General features: G+C 40.5%; 1 pseudogene; it reads right to left on the bottom strand.

The window, feature by feature from the left end:
* Window positions 1-8,704: 8,704 nt before the first annotated feature.
* On the bottom strand, window positions 8,705-9,675 carry LOC136174553 (olfactory receptor 5A1-like; annotated as a pseudogene).
* Window positions 9,676-12,375: the final 2,700 nt, after the last annotated feature.

The following is a 12,375-nucleotide window of genomic DNA, read 5'->3' as shown; positions in this document are numbered from 1 at the left end:
GACTTCAGGCTCTACTCCAAAACTACAGTCATCAAGACAGTATGGTACTGGCACAAAGACAGAAATATAGATCAATGGAACAGAGTAGAAAGCCCAGAGATAAATCCACAAACCTATGGACACCTTATCTTTGACAAAGGAGGCAAGGATATACAATGGAAAAAAGACAACCTCTTTAACAAGTGGTGCTGGGAAAACTGGTCAATCACTTGTAAAAGAATGAAACTAGAACACTTTCTAACACCATACACAAAAAGAAACTCAGAGTGGATTAAAGATCTAAATGTAAGACCAGAAGCTATAAAACTCCTAGAGGAGAACATAGGCAAAACACTCTCCAACATAAATCTCGGCAAGTTCTTCTATGACCCACCTCCCAGAATATTGGAAATAAAAGCAAAAATAAACAAATGGGACCTAATGAAACTTAAAAGCTTCTGCACTACAAAGGAAACTATAAGTAAGCTGAAAAGACAGCACTCAGATTGGGAGAAAAAAGTAGCAATGAAGAAACAGATAAAGGATTAATCTGAAAAATATACAAGCAGCTCCTGAAGCTCAATTCCTGAAAAATAAGTGACCCAATCAAAACGTGGGCCAAAGATCTAAACAGACATTTCTCCAAAGAAGACATACAGATGGCTAACAAACACATGAAAAGATTCTCAACATCACTCATTATTAGAGAAATGCAAATGAAAACCACAATGAGGTACCATTACACGCCAGTCAGGATGGCTGCTATCCAAAAGTCTACAAGCAATAAATGCTGGAGAGGGTGTGGAGAAAAGGGAACCCTCTTACACTGTTGGTGGGAATGCAAACTAGTACAACCACTATGGAAAACAGTGTGGAGATTTCTTAAAAAACTGGAAATAGAACTGACATATGACTCCCTTTGTTTCTTAATGAGTCTTGCTAACGGTTTGTCAGTTTTGTTTATTTTTTTTAAAAAACCAGCTTTCAGCTTTGTTGATTTTTGCTGTGGTCTCTTTTGCATTTTCTATGGTCTCTTTGCATTTATTTCTGCCATAATTTTTAAGATTTCTTTCCTCCTTCTAACCCTGGGGTTCTTCATTTCTTCCTTCTCTAGTTGCTTTAGGTGTAGAGTTAGGTTATTTATTTGACTTTTCTCTTGTTTCTTGAGGTAAGCCTGTAATGCTATGAACCTTCCCCTTAGCACTGCTTTTACAGTGTCCTATAGGTTATGGGTTGCTGTGTTTTCATTTTCATTCATTTCTATGCAGTTTTTGATTTCTTTTTTTATTTCTTCTATGATTTGTTGGTTATTCAGAAGTGTGTTAATTAGCCTCCATATTTTTGAATCTTTAATAGTTTATTTCCTGTAATTGAGATCTAATCTTACTGCATTGTGGTCAGAAAAGATGGCTGGAATGATTTCAATTTTTTTGAATTTTCCAAGGCTAGATTTATGGCCCAGAATGTGATCTATTCTGGACAAGTTTCTGTGTTCAATTGAGAAAAAGGAGAAATTGATTGTTTTGGGGCGAAATGTCCTATAGATATCAATTAGGTCTAGCTGGTCCATAGTGTCATTTAAGGTTTGTGCTTCCTTGTTAATTTTCTGTTTAGTTGATCTATCCATAAGTGTGAGTGAGGTATTAAAGTCTCCCACTATTATTGTGTTACTGTTAATTTCCTCTTTCATACATGTTAGCATTTACCTTACATATTTCATTGCTCCAATGTTGGGTGCATATATATTTATAATTGTTCTTCTTCTTGGATTGATCCTTTAGGATCATTATATAGTGTCCTTCTTTGTTGCTTTTCACATCCTTTATTTGAAAGTCTATTTTATCTGATATGAATATTGCGACTCCTGCTTTATTTCGGTCTCCATTTGCGTGAAATTTTTTTTTCCAGCCCTTCACTTTTAGTCTGTATGTATCTCTTGTTTTGAGCTGGGTCCCTTGTGGACAGCATATATAGGTATCCATTCTGCCAGTCTTTGTCTTTTGGTTGGGGCATTCAACCCATTTACATTTAAGGTAATTTTTGATAGATATGGTCCCATTGCCATTTATTTTGTTGTTTTGGGTTCACATTTATACAACCTTTCTGTGTTTCCTGTCTAGAGAAGATTCTTTAGCACTTTTTGAAGAGCTGGTTTGGGGGTGGTGAATTCTCTCAGCTTTTGCTTGTCTGTAAAACTTTTGAATTCTCTTTCATATCTGAATGAGATCCTTCCTGGGTACAGTAATCTAGGTTGTAGGTTATTCTCCCTCATTACTTGAAGTATGTCCTGCCATTCCCTTCTGGCCTGGAGGGTTTCTATTGATAGATCAGCTGTTATCCTTATGGAAATCCCTTTGTGTGTTATTTGTTGTTTCTCTCTTGCTGCTTTTAATATTTGTTCTTTGTATTTGATCTTTGTTAATTTGATTCATATGTGTCTTGTGGTGTTTAGCCTTGGTTTATCCTATTTGGGACTCTCTGGGTTCCTTGGACCTGTGTAACTGTTTCCTTCCCCATTTTAGGGGGAAGTTTTCAGCTATTATCTCCACGAGTATTTTCTCATGGCCTTTCTTTTTGTCTTGTTCTTCTGGGACTCCTATGATTTGACTGTTGGGGCATTTCACATTTTCCCAGAGGTCCCTGGGGTTGTCCTCTTTTTTTTTTTTTTTATTCTTTTTTCTTTTTTCCTCTCTGCTTCATTTATTTCCACCATTTTATCTTCTACCTCACTTATCCTATCTTCTGTCTCCATTATTCTACTCTTGGTTCCCTCCAGAGTGTTTTTGATCTCAGTCATTGCATTATTCATTTTTAATTGACTCTTTTTTATTTCTTCTAGTTCCTTATTAAACAATTCTTGCATCTTCTCAATCTTTGTCTCCAGGCTATTTATCTGTAACTCCATTTTGTTTACAAGATTTTGGATTATTTTTATCATCATTATTCTAAATTCTTTTTCATGTAGATTCCCTATCTCCTCCTCTTTTGTTTGACTTGGTGGACATTTTTCATGTTCCTTTACCTGTTGGGTATTTCTCTGCCTTTTCATCTTGTTTAGATTGCTGTGTCTGGAGTGGGCTTTCTGTATTCTGGAGGTCTGTAGTTCCTTTTTATTCTGGAGGTTTCACCCAGTGGGTGGGGCTGGACGATTGGCTTGTCAAGGTTTCCTGGTTAGGGAAGTTTGTGTCGGTGTTCTGGTGTGTGGAACTGGATTTCTTCTCTCTGAGTGCAATGGGGTGTCCAGTAGTGAGTTTTGAGATGGGTCTATGTGTGAGGTGTGACTTTGGACAGCCTGTATGTTGATGCCCAGGGCTATGTTCCTGCATTACTGGAGAATTTGTGTGGTATGTCTTGCTCTGGAACTTATTGGCTCTTGGGCGGTGGTTGGTTTCAGTGTAGGTATGGAGGCTTTTGGATGGTCTCTTATTACTTAATGTTCCATGTAGTCAGGAGTTTTCTGGTGTTCTCAGGTTCTGGGCTTAAGTCTCCTGCCTCTGGATTTCAGTCTTATACTTCCAGTACTCTCAAGACTTCTCCAACTATACAGCACTGATAATAAAACTTCTAGGTTAATGGTGAAAAGATTCTCCCCGTAAGGGACACTCGGAGAGATTCACAGAGCTACATGAAGAAGACGAGAGGGAGTAGGGAGATAGAGATGAGCAGAAGGAGAAAAGGGGGACTCAAGAGGAGAGAGACAGATCTACACAGTTCTCTGTTCCTAAAGTGCTCTCCGTAGCCCAGACACCCACAGAGATTCACAGAATTGGATTGGGAAGAGAAGGTGGAGGGAGGAAATAGAGGCGATCTGAGGGAGAAAACGGAGAGTCAAAAGTGGGAGAGAGTAATCTACACACTCCTGAGTAAAAACGGCTACTAAATATTGAATTCTTAAATGACCAAACTTGATATCAAATACTGAAAAACAAAGATTAAAATTGTAGAGTAGAGGTTAGACTCTTAGAAGTACAATATTAAAAACAAAAACAAAAGCACAGAGAATTTTATAAATATATATGAAGTTTGGTTTAAAAAATAGGGCCTCTTCTTTTTTTTTTTTTTTTTTTTTGCAAGGTTGTAGTGAAATGAAAATGAAAGTTAAGAAGTAAAGGAGGAGTAATAGGGAATTTTAAAAGAAAATAAAAGAGAAAAAAATTTTTAAAAAATATATCTAGGAATTTCTCTGGAGCTGTTGCGGTCAGTGTGGTTTTGGTTCAGTTTCAGATAGGTCCTCGATCCAGCTTACACTTCTCGATATCTATAGGCCCTTCCAGTGTAGTCGGTGTTACCTACATGGTTATTAATCTGTTGCACTGGTCACTTCTGAAGTGGTTCCCTTTGTTTATTTGGCTTCTCTTTGCCAGTCTCTTCAGTGTCTAATTTCCACCCTGGCACAGGTGGGCGGAGGTGGTCTCTTGTTCAGGTTCGCTTGTTCAGTCGCGCTGCGGGGAGGGCGGGGCGCTGCAGACAAATGTCCCTGGCGTGTGCAGGGAGCACTCGCAGTGTTCCGGCCACACTGGGTTTGCCCCCGCTCACGGGTGTCTGCTCTCCCCGTCTGCGCTGCTCAGGCTCCTGGCTGCTCTATATGGAGTGTGCCCTGCATTGCATGCGGTTCCAGTTTTTGGGTACTCCACAAAAGCGCGGACTCGGGTGGGCCTGCGTTTTGTGCCTCCCATGCCAGAGCAGCTCAGGCAGCCAGGAGCTTGATGGGCACCCTCTCCCCGGGTGGGGTGTGCCTTTTCCCCTCCGCGGTCCCACCCTCAGTTTCTGCGCGCCAGTTGGGTTCGTCCGCCTTGTGTCTGTTCTCGGGGCCAGCCCTTAGCCACGACATTTCCAGTGAATGTTGGTCATCCAGAAACTCAGGAAGTCTTTGGTTAGAAACTGGGAGCCTGTTTGTAGTTTTGTAGGGATGCCGTCTCTGGGGCCAAGTCTGACCCTTTCCCCTCCACCCTGCCTCCTGCCTCCGGTGGGGGATGGGTTTGTTCACAGCCAGCTAGCTCTTCTCTGGAACTGCTCAGTCCCTTTATTCTGGGAATGGCTGGCAGTGTGTTTAGGCAGGTTAATTTTCTCTCTCTCTCTTGCTATCCCACAGTTTAAGTTGCTATCTCACTTAGCTCCCTCCAATTGCCCTCAGGGCATTCGGGCCCGCTCCTTACCCTAAGCAATGCCACCCGCTCCTCTCCATTCTGCCCCCACTTGCTGGTGGCAGATGCGGGCATCTGGGGTACTTTTCTGCTGGGAGTTGCTTTTAAGCTTGTAATCTGTGGGATTTATTTATTTTTCCTCCCAGATAGGTTGCCCTCTGAGATTTGAAAACTTCCCCAGACCCACCAGTGAGAGCGTTTCCAGGTGCTTGGAAATTTCCTCTATTATGACTCCCTTCCATGAGGGGTCTCCGTCTCTAGCTCTTTGGTCTCTCTTTTTATCTTTTATATTTTGTCCTACCTCCTTTCGAAGAAGATTGGCTGCTTTTCTGGGCCCCTGATGTCTTCTGCTAGCGGTCAGAAGTTGTTTTGTGAAGTTGGCTCAGCATTCAGATGCTCTTTAGATGAATTTGTAGGGGAGGAAGTGGACTCCCCGTCCTATCCCTCCACCATCTTAGGCTCCTCCCTCCTGAACAGATTTACTTAACATAGCTTTGCAGACAGAAGACCAAAACAGACTTGGTGCACCATGGCCAAGCAAAGGAGGACACGCTTCTGGTCACAAATCACACTTTGTGAAATTAAAGATGGGTTGTTGCCACACTAGGAGAAGCATGGCAGCTTTCATCCCCGAGGCCTGGCCCGGTCCCTGCAGACTTTCTAGGACCACCTAAACCCAGTAACTGACAGCTGTGACTGCTTTCTATCTTCTTAGCTTCTCCCCTGCTCTTAACCTTGAAAGTGACTTTTCTTTCTACCATTCTTTTCTGCCATCTCTTTTTCACAATCCACCCCACAAAAAGGCTCAAGGAGTAAGAACAAAGGAGGAGGTGACTTACAAATAAAAGTAGACAACTTTTTCCTTCTCCTCTCGGCCTCTCTTTGCTCTTCTTTCCTCTCCTCCCCTTTCTCTGTCTCTCTTTTCATCTTTCTCTTTCCTTTCCCTTGCTGTCTCAACGTATGTGTGTTTTTCACACTCACACACACATACACACTTTCTGTTCAAGATTAAGATTATAAACTGTACACTTTAATTAATCTTTATCTATTTAATTTTATACACTAATTTATTATATTTTTATTGATCTATAAATTAATGCTTAATTTTAAAAAGGAAAGAACTAAGTAGTGAATAAAAGAATAGTGTGTACAATGGAGACAACACAACTTCTTTAACAAGTGGTTCTGGGAAAACTGGTCAACCACTTGTAAAAGAATGAAACTAGAAAACTTTCTAGCACCAGACACAAAAAGAAACTCAAAATGGGTTAAAGATCTAAACGTAAAACCAGAAACTATAAAACTCCTAGAGGAGAACACAGGCAAAACACTCTCTGATATAAATCACAGCAGGATCCTCTATGACCCACCTCCCAGAATATTGGAAATAAAAGCAAAAATAAAAAATGGGACCTAATGAAACTTAAAAGCTTTTGCACAACAAAGGAAACTATAAGCAAGGTGAAAAGAAAGCCTTCAGATTGGGAGAAAATAATAGCAAATGAAGAAACAGACAAAGGATTAATCTCAAAAATATACAAGCAACACCTGCAGCACAATTACAGAAAAATAAATGACCCAATCAAAAAATGGCCTAAAGAACTAAACAGACATTTCTCCAAAGAAGACATACAGATGGCTAACAAACACATGAAAAGATGCTCAACATCGCTCATTATCAGAGAAATGCAAATCCAAACCACAATGAGGTACCATTACACGCCTGTCAGGATGGCTGCTATCCAAAAGTCTACAAGCAATAAATGCTGGAGAGGGCGTGGAGAAAAGGGAACCCTCTTACACTGTTGGTGGGAATGCAAAGTAGTACAGCTGCTATGGAGAACAATGTGGAGATTTCTTTAAAAACTGGAAATAGAACTGCAATATGACCCAGCAATCCCACTTCTGGGCATACGCACTGAGGAAATCAGATCTGAAAGAGACACATGCACCCCAAAGTTCATCGCAGCACTGTTTATAATAGCCAAGAAATGGAGGCAACCTAGATGTCCATCAGCAGACGAATGGATAAGGAAGCTGTTGTACATATACACCATGGAATATTACTCAGTCATTAAAAAGAATTCATTTGAATCAGTTCTAATGAGATGGATGAAGCTGGAGCCCATTATACAGAGTGAAGTAAGCCAGAAAGACAAAAGCCATTACAGTATACTAACGTATATATGTGGAATTTAGAAAAATGGTAACGATAGCCCTATATGCAAAACAGAAAAAGAGACACAGATGTACAGAACAGACTTTTGGACTCTGTGGGAGAAGGCGAGGGTGGGATGTTTCAAGAGAACAGCATCGAAACATGTATATCATCAAGGGTGAAACAGATCACCAGCCCAGATTGGAAGTATGAGACAAGTGCTCAGGGCTGGTGCACTGGGAAGACCCAGAGGTATCGGGTGGAGAGGGAGGTGGGAGTGGGGATCAGGATGGGGAACACATATAAATCCATGGCTGATTCTTGTCAATGTATGACAAAAACCACTACAATATTGTAAAGTAATTAGCCTCCAACTAATAAAAATAAATGGGGGGAAAAAAAGAATAATGTGTTTGGTCCTAAGATCTTATCCTTTCACTACATACAATATCTATCAGAAACCCTGTTTTCAGGGCCTGGTTTTGTCTGCCTGGGTCTAAGTATGGAAATAGGATTTTAAACTAAACACAACCGCAGCTAAATATAATGGCACCAGCATCCACCATGGAAAAAAATGTGGAGCGGGTTCTCAAAAGACTAGATATGGAACGACCATATGACCCAGCAATCCATTCATGAGCATACATTCAAAAAACGAAAACACTAAGAATAAGACATCCATGAACCCCAATGTTCATAACAGCATTATTTATAATAGTCAAGATGTGAAAGCAACCCAAGTGTCCATCAATAAATGAATGGGTTAAAAGATGTGATATAGATATAATAGAATTCTTCTCATCAATTGAAAAGAAGGAAATTTTGTAATTTACAGCAAACGGATGGACTTAGAGGGATTCTTCTAAGTGAAATAAGTCAGAGAAGGGAAAATGCTATATGATACCCCTTAAAGGTAGAATCTAAAAAGTGAAACAAACTAGAAAACATGACACAACAGAAAAGAGTCACAGACATAGAGAATAAACTAGTGGTTGATGGAGTGGAGAAGGAAGAGGGAAAATGGAAGTGGTAAGATACATGGAGGGGATTAAGAGAGCAAATTACTAGTTATAAAATAAATGAGCTACAAAGATGTATTACACAGCCGAGGAAACTATAGCCAATATTTTATAATAGCTATAAATGGAATGACAACTTCAAAACTTCTGGACAATTATGTTGTACACATGAAAGATATAAAGAATTATACAACTATATCATAAATAAGTAAATCAATAAAAATAAAACATAAGAAAAACGAAATGAAAAAATTAACATAATGCCTCCAAAAAACAAGGAAGCTGCACTTTTCCTTATCTCTCTACATATTTATTCCTGTGTCCTACATATATTCTCTTACATATTCTTAAGTTATTCCTGTGTCCTACATATATTCTCTTACGTATTCTTACCCCTGTTATCCTTATAAGAGTAATAACACCAGCACCAAAGTTACCCTTACTGATGCCCACATGTGGCCCTCTATCACTCTCTTCTGGGCCTCTCCGATCTCTTTGTCCCTCAGACCAAATATAAAAGGGCTTTACACGAGGATAAGGATAACACGGAACACGGACATGACCTTGTCCTGTTTCTTGGGCTGGCTAGACTTAGGAAACAGTTACAGAGAGAGGCCTGTGCCAGGGAAGAGAGTCACGGTTGTCACATGGCAGGCACAGGTGTGGAAGGCCTTGGCACTGCTTTTGATGAAGTATTTCAGAATGGAAACTGCAGTGAAACCATAGGATAGGAGGAAAGAACCAAATCCAGAAAGAATCCCAGCCACAAAAAATAATAATAATTTGACCAATGAAGGGATTGGAACAAGACAAGGAAATAATCTGGGATATGTCACAGAAGAAATGCCCGATGCGATTTGGCCCACAGTAGCAGAGATTAAAGCAAGAGACTGCTTGAACTAAGCTACCAAGGAAACCACTCCCAAAGGCCCCAGCAACCTTCTTCTGGCAGAGGCCAGGAGCCATGACGGCGGAGTACTGCAGGGGCTGCCCACAGCAGCGGACCTGTCGTAGGCCACGAGGAACAAAGGCAGCACTCGGTCAGACCCCAGCAGGATGCAACGAAGTCCTGGGCGGCACAGGCGACGAAGGAAATCGTTTTTTCAACGTTGGCGAAATCTGAAAGCATCCTTGAGTTGATAGAAGAAGAATAGCTGATATTAATAAAAGACAGGACACTGAAAAAAAAAAAATACATAGGTGTATGGAGGTGGGAGTCCATGCTGATCAGGATGAGAAGACCCAGGTTACAGATGAGGGTCACAAGGTACATCCCTAGGAAGATCGGAAAGACATTCAGCTGCAGCTCTTTGTCATCTGAGATTCCCAGGAGAACAGACATGACCACAGAGGTGTGATTTCTGTCCCCTTCCATGGACCAGATCGGTGGCATCTGCTGAGAAAAACATGAGAGAAGCAGATGCTTTCGTTCTGCAAATGAAAGCACTCTTCATCTTTTTCAGTCTTGCAGCTGACTAGGTATACAAGCTTGAATCATCAATGTCAAGTTAACCTGTGGCTTTTATGTATACTCTATACCCTTAATTAGAAAATTCTCTTGAAGATATACTCTAATTCTTTTGTAGGGGACAAAAGACAGTAAATGAACATCATTAGTGTGTGTCCATTAAGTGTATTAATGTGAAGTTTCCTCATTCCAGATTTTACAAATATAGGAAGATCAGAAATAGACCTAATAAGGAAAATCATCTCTCTAATTTGGTGAAAGTTGAAGGAAGTGGGGAAAACCACTAGACCATTCAGGAATGACCTAAATAAAATCCCTTATGACTATACAGTGAAAGTGAGAAATAGATTTAACGGACTACATCTGATAGACAGAATGCCTGATGAACTATGGACAGAGGTTTGTGACATTGTACAGGAGACAGGAATCAGCACCATCCCCAACAGAAAGAAATGCAAAAAAAATCAAAATGGCTGTCTGAGGAGGCCTTACAAATAACTGTGAAAAGAAGAGAAGTGAAAAGCAAAGGAGAAAAGGAAAGATATAGACATTTGAATGCAGAGTTCCTATTTTTTCATTTTTTCATTTATTTTTGAATGCAGAGTTCCAAAGAATAGCAAGGAAAGATCAGAAAATCTTCCTCAGTAATCAATGCAGAGAAATAGAGGAAAACAATAGAATGGCAAAGACGAGAGATCTCTTCAAGAAAATTAGAGATACCAAGGGAACATTTCATGCAACGATGGGCTTGATAAAGGAAAGAAATGGTATGGACCTAGCAGAAGTAGAAGATATTAAGAAGAGGTGGCAAGAATACACAGAAGAACTGTACAAAAAAGATTTTCATGAACCAGGTAATCACAATGGTATGATCACTCACCCAGAGCCGGACATCCTGGAATCTGAAGCCAAGTGGACCTTAGGAAGCATCACCGCAAACAAAGCTAGTGGAGGTGATCAAATTCCAGTTGAACTATTTCCAATCCTAAAACATGATGATGTGAAGGTGCTGCACTCAATATACCAGCAAATTTGGAAAACTCAGCAGTGGCCACAGGACTGGAAAAGTTCAGTTTTCATTCCAATCCCGAAGAAAGGCAAACACAAAGAATGCTCAAACTACCACACAATTGCACTCATTTCACATGCTAGAAAAGCAATGCTCAAAATTCTCCAAGCCAGGCTTCAACAGTACGTGAACCGTGAATTACCAGGTGTACAAGCTAGTTTTAGAAAAGGCAGAGGAACCAGAGATCAAATTGCCAACGTACACTGGCTCATTGAAAAAGCAAAAGAGTTCCAGAAAAACATCTACTTCTGCTTTATTGACTATGCCAAAGACTTTGACTGTATGGATCACAATAAACTGTGGAACATTCTGAAAGAGATGGGAATATCAGACCACGTGACCTGCCTCTTGTGAAATGTGTGTGCAGGTCAGGAGGCAACAGTTCAAACTGGACAAGGAACAACAGACTGGTTCCAAATAGGAAAAGGAGTCCATCAAGGCTGCATATTGTCACCCTGCTTATTTAACTTATATACAGAGTACATCATGATAAATGCTGGGATGGAGGAAGCACAAGCTGAAATCAAGATTGCTGGGAGAAATATCAATAACCTCAGATATGAAGATGACATGAACCTTATGGTAGAAAGTGAAGAAGAACTAGAGAGCCTCTTGTTGAAGTGAAAGAGAAGACTGAAAAAGTTGACTTAAAGCTCAACATTCAAAAACCTAAGATCATGACATCCCGTCCCATCACTTCATAGCACATAGATGGGGAAACAGTGACAGACTTTATTTTTTTGGGCTCCAATATCACTGCAGACGGTGACTACAGCCATGAATTAAAAGATGCTTACTGCTTGGAAGAAAAGTTATGACAAACGTGGACAGTGTATTGAAAAGCAGAGACATTACTTTACCAACAAAGATCTGTCTAGTCAAAGCTATAGCTTTTCCAGTAGTCATGTCTGGATGTGAGAGTTGGACTATAAAAAATTGATGCTTTTGAGCTGTGGTATTAGAGCAGACTCTTCAGAGTCCCATGGACTGCGGGGAGATCCAACCAGTCAAATCTAAAGGAAATCAGCCCTGAATACTCATTGTTGAAGCTGAAACTCCAATACTCTGGACACCTGATGTGACGAAATGACTCAATGGAAAAGACCCTGCTGCTGGGAAAGACTGAAGGTGGGAGGAGAAGGGGATGACAGAGGATGAGATGGTTGTTTGGCATCACCGACACAATGGACATGAGTTTGAGTACACTCCAGGAGTTGGTGATGGACAGGGAGGCCTGGAGTGCTGCGGTCCATGGGGTCACAGAGAGATGGACATGGCTGAGCAACAGAACTGAATTGCACTGATACAATTGTCAAAACTCACTGAATTGGAATTTTTATTTATTTTTAAAAAATTTATGTATTTAACTATTCTGGATCGCTGTTGCTGCACTTGGGCTTTTTCAGTTGCCGTGAGAGGGGGCGACTCTCTCACTGTGGGGCATAGGCTTCTTACTGCCGGGAGTAATACGTAATTTATATCAGTTTCTTAAAGTCTGGGAAATCTGGCAAGTCAACAGTCAGTACCCATCTTGTTCT

The sequence above is a fragment of the Muntiacus reevesi genome, chromosome 9, assembly GCF_963930625.1.
Source record: "Muntiacus reevesi chromosome 9, mMunRee1.1, whole genome shotgun sequence".
NCBI lineage: Eukaryota > Metazoa > Chordata > Mammalia > Artiodactyla > Cervidae > Muntiacus > Muntiacus reevesi.
The sequence above is the reverse complement of the archived record's forward strand: the minus strand, read 5'-3'. Positions and strand labels throughout refer to the sequence as shown.